Source organism: Mauremys reevesii, unplaced genomic scaffold (genome assembly GCF_016161935.1).
Source record: "Mauremys reevesii isolate NIE-2019 unplaced genomic scaffold, ASM1616193v1 Contig111, whole genome shotgun sequence".
Taxonomy (NCBI): Eukaryota; Metazoa; Chordata; order Testudines; family Geoemydidae; genus Mauremys; species Mauremys reevesii.
In genome coordinates this window covers 184,412-188,667 of record NW_024100729.1, presented here as the reverse complement: position 1 = coordinate 188,667, position 4,256 = coordinate 184,412, and the positions used below count along the sequence as shown (strand labels likewise).

Genomic DNA, 4,256 nt, shown 5'->3' with positions numbered 1-4,256 from the left:
CCACTTGGGGTGGCAAAAACACTGGAACTGGCCCTGCTCCATGGAAGACAATTTGTTAAATCCCAGATGAGTGGAGTTAAATCAGTTCTCAGCCTGAGTCCTTAGGTCTTAATCCTGAGGAAATTGTCCCACCATGGGGCCATTTCCCTCCTCTCTTTCCTAGGGAAGCACAATTTTCCTTGCACAGACACAGGAACAGCAAGATCTTTCTCTGTCCCTTGTGCAAAGCAGGGGGCCAAATTCCATGGAAACAATGGACAAGCAGGGGGCCCTGGGCACATCCAGCCCTGGCCGTGAGATGTTCCCTCCCCTCTTTCTTTATGCCCCTGTTGTTATTTCATGGATGGTCTGGGATGGGGGAAAAGCTGAGTTCACTCCAGGTGGAGGGGAAAAAGGACCCTGAAAATCTCAGGCCCCAACCCCTGCTACCAGGATCACTGAGGTGCTGGGAATCTGCATGGGAAAGGGACTGGTTGAATTATCAAGGTGGGGAATGAATAACAATCTACAACTAGATCCACCTCATTAACCACTGACACAGGCTAATCCTGCCACAGATAGAAGGGAAACTGGGAGTGATTCTTTGCTGTGCAGCCATGGAAACAGTGACCCAATTGCACCGCAGTGAATGTGCTGAGGAAAGCTGGACTTCACAGGCAGGTGGAAAGAGCAGATCCTAGAAACACCTAGAGCTCCCCACAGCACTTCTGCCACCAGGGTCAGGTGCTGAGTGACTCACAGTGCCCCCCTCCCCCCAACACATTACCTTCCAGTAGGGGGTGGCAGCACCCCCCACCCAATGCAGGGGAGAGGGCTGAGAGTATCTCTGCACCCTGAGTCCAGGGCACCCACTCTCTCTGCCCCACACATAGAATCTGGCCCTGCTGCAAAGTGACCCTAAGAAGCAGCAGCCTCCAGGACAGCAGGTTTGGCCCTCAGAGCAGGGAATGCGTCCCCCATGCTGCTTTTAGGCCACTAGGTGCTCTGGAAACAGGAGGGCTCTGAGTGCAACTTATAGCACACATGGCTCATCTGGAGATGTAGCTCAGTGGTAGAGCGTATGTTTTACATGTATAAGGTCCTGTGTTCAGTCCCCAGCATCTCCAGGTTCTTTTCACGCTGCTGCTTTGCTCATGCCCAGAGGGGATGTGGCCCAGCAGTCTCCCTGCAGGAGTTTTAATCCTGCTCAGTGAGGGGCAAGTGCCAATTGCATGGAAGGTGGGGGGCGGTTTCTGCTCCTAAGTCACCTCAGTACATGTAAGATTCCCACCCGCTGTGCTGCTTGGGACAAGGGTAGATGAGAAGGGTGAATCCTCCAGCACTGGAGGGAAAGGTCCCATCTGCACAGACTGAGAGGCAAGGAAACAGAGGGGCAGTCAGTGCTCAGAGAGGAGAGAGGTCAGTGATTTACACCCAACAGGGGACACTGTCTTTTTGAGTATCACAGGGGTAGCTGTGTTAGTCTGGATCTGTAAAAAGCAACAAAGAGTCCTGTGGCACCTTATAGACTAACAGACGTACAGGAGCATAAGCTTTCGTGGGTGAATCCCCACTTCGTCAGATGAATGTAGTGGGAATTCTGTGCCTGGCTAGCCAACTACAAAAGCAATTTCTCCTCCCTTGATGCTCACACCTCAACTGCTAGAAGAGGGCCTCATCCTCCCTGACTGAACTAACCGCCTTATCTCTAGACTGATTCTTACCTGCATATTTATACCTGCCCCTGCAAATTTCCATGACAGGTTCCATGAGCCTAGGCATGGTTCTCCCCTCCTCTAGCCCTGCCCTTGGTTGCTCTGTGGCTTTTAAACCTTCCCTTGGAGCTGTCAGCACCAGCCGCCTCTGCTCCAGGTGCCCAGAGGAGGAGAGGTGCTGGGCTCCAGCCTGGGACTCTTCCTCCCTCCTGCCTAGCCCTGACTGTGAAGCCTGGCCCTGACACTCCTTCCTTCAAGTGCCATGTGGGCAAGAGGAAGAGGGTGGCAGCTGCAGGTACAGGGACCAAAGTTGTGGACATCAGGTGAAGCAGCGAGAAACCACCATCCGGTCAACCCGCAGGAATCTCTAGCCAGACTGTTAAGTTCTGGGACCCCCAACCTATAGTGGCCAGTCCACTGAACAAGCTGGATCAAAGACCTATCTCCAGTGGGCATCAGTCAGGGCTGCTGAATTAATTTTGCTGGGTGTAAGTTAATTAGGGGAGTGGGATATAATTGGTTAGAGAATTCTGTTACGATTGGTTAGTCACATTTCAGTAAAATGATTGGTTAAGGTCTAGCTGAGAATATTACTATATAAACTGGAGTCAAACAGGAAGTGGAAGGAGAAATTGGAATCATGCTAATGGAGGGGGATGGGAATAGGGAACAGGGACGGCTCTATGGTGTCAGAGCTGGGAAGGGGGACACTGGGGAACAGACTCTGTCGGTCTATAGAGATAAGCCCGACTGGTGTGAAGGGCTTTGGAATCTGCTTGCTGGGAAACTAACCCCAGTAAACATCCCGTTGTCTGCGCTTCCGACTTCTGGTCTTTTGCTGCTTGCTTCTGCGTGACAAGAGCCAGGGAAGTGGGCAGGGGAAGGGAAAGCCCTCTAACAATGGCTCCTTGCTCCTCTTCCTCCAAGCTCAAGGATGGGCAGGACTCCAGGCTTTACTTGAGGGATCCTGGCACAGAGGCTGGCAGGGAGAAAGGATGGTAGATTCTCACCTGCACTTGGGAGAGGAGGTAATAAGTGCAGGGGGCATTTTTGACTCCTCCTCAGTGTCCCCTGGGCTGGAATTCTACATTCCACAGGCCAAATGAGGGGGTGACACCACTTGGTTAATGAAAACCAGTGCTCCAGGTGAGACTTGAACTCACAACTTCAGCATAGCTCCTCTCAGCACTGCCCTATAAGTACTGTGCACTAACCAATTGCGCCACTGGAGCACCTGTTAATTATGCTTCTCCGAGACCCCTAGGTTGATACAGACAAGAGCTAGGGGCTGTGTGCGAGCAGGGGTAGGTCAGGGTGCAGGCAGGGGGTAGCTAGGGGCTGTTTGTAGGCAGGATGGAGCTCAGGGTGCCGGGAGGAGGGTAGCTAGGGGCTGTGTGCAGGCAGGATTGTAGGTCAGGGAGCAGGCAGGGAGTACCTGGGGGCTGTGTGCAGGCAGGGGGGAGCTCAGGGTGCCGGGAGGAGGGTAGCTAGGGGCTGTGTGCAGGCAGGATTGTAGGTCAGGAGCAGGCAGGAGTACCTAGGGGCTGTGTGCAGGCAGGGGGGAGCTCAGGGTGCTGGGAGGAGGGTAGCTAGGGGCTGTTTGCAGGCAGGATTGTGGGTCAGGAGCAGGCAGGGAGTACCTAGGGGCTGTGTGCAGGCAGGGGGGAGGATGACTAGGGGCTACTCCAGAGATATACAGAAGAAGCCTCGTGCTGCCCACAGTCCTTGCACCCAGGGCGCCCCGTGGGAAGATGAGCCGCTGGGACACCAAACGGCTCCATGTCCAGGGATGTGATAGGCTCCTTCCATGAGCACAAAGCAGCAAACCCCGCAATGGCCCCAGCTCCCCATGGTGCGGAGGGTGAGCGCTGGCAGGGAAGGCAGGGCACACAGGGCTGGCTCGGGGCTTTGCCAGCGTGAACAGCGGGGAGATGGCAGGCAGCTGGCAAAGCGGAGCCCAGGGCCAGCTGTCAGGATGTGGATTTTCACGCCTGTCTGGAAAGGCCTAGACGTTAACAATGGAGGTAGATGAGTCTCATGTAGCTAGTCACAGAGGTAGGGAAAACAGAATCACAATCACTGTTTGCCAGTGTCAGGGCTTCTCTTACTGGGACAGTCTGAGGCCCTGCTCTTTGGCTACGCCGCAGGGGCAGCCATAGGCTGGGAAGCGAACGGTCACGTCCTCACCAGCCACACTGAAATAAGGTGCTATTGGGCTGTTGGGAATACAGTCCTGTCCTGATAATGCCCAGCACCACCAGGTAAAGATGGTTAAAGAAAACTGAGTTTGGTAGCGTCCTGTCTGGCAAGAACTCACCTATCAATAGCAGGGGTGTGACACCCTCATTTCTGTGTTGTTCTAGCACTGTAGTCCCCACGTCCCTAGTGTTTGTCTGTATAATCGCTGTCTGGGTCTGTGATTGTTTCTGTCGGCTGTAGAATTAATTTTGTTGGGTGTAAACCAATTAAGGTGGTGGGACATAACTGGTTAGATAATCGTGTTAGGATTGGTTAGTTACATTTCAGTACAATGTGTGGTTAGGTCTAGCTAAGCAGAACTCA

At 53.5% G+C, this 4,256-nt stretch overlaps 2 non-coding genes across 2 annotated transcripts; one reads left to right on the top strand and one right to left on the bottom strand.

Moving 5' to 3' along the window:
- The first annotated feature begins 1,034 nt into the window (after positions 1 to 1,034).
- On the top strand, positions 1,035 to 1,106 carry TRNAV-UAC. Its single transcript has one exon. It is a non-coding gene; the product is annotated as a tRNA-Val (tRNA).
- Positions 1,107 to 2,832: 1,726 nt separating this feature from the next.
- TRNAI-UAU lies at positions 2,833 to 2,926 on the bottom strand. Its single transcript has 2 exons — positions 2,889 to 2,926; positions 2,833 to 2,868 (listed from the first exon to the last, which is right to left on the bottom strand). It is a non-coding gene; the product is annotated as a tRNA-Ile (tRNA).
- Positions 2,927 to 4,256: the final 1,330 nt, after the last annotated feature.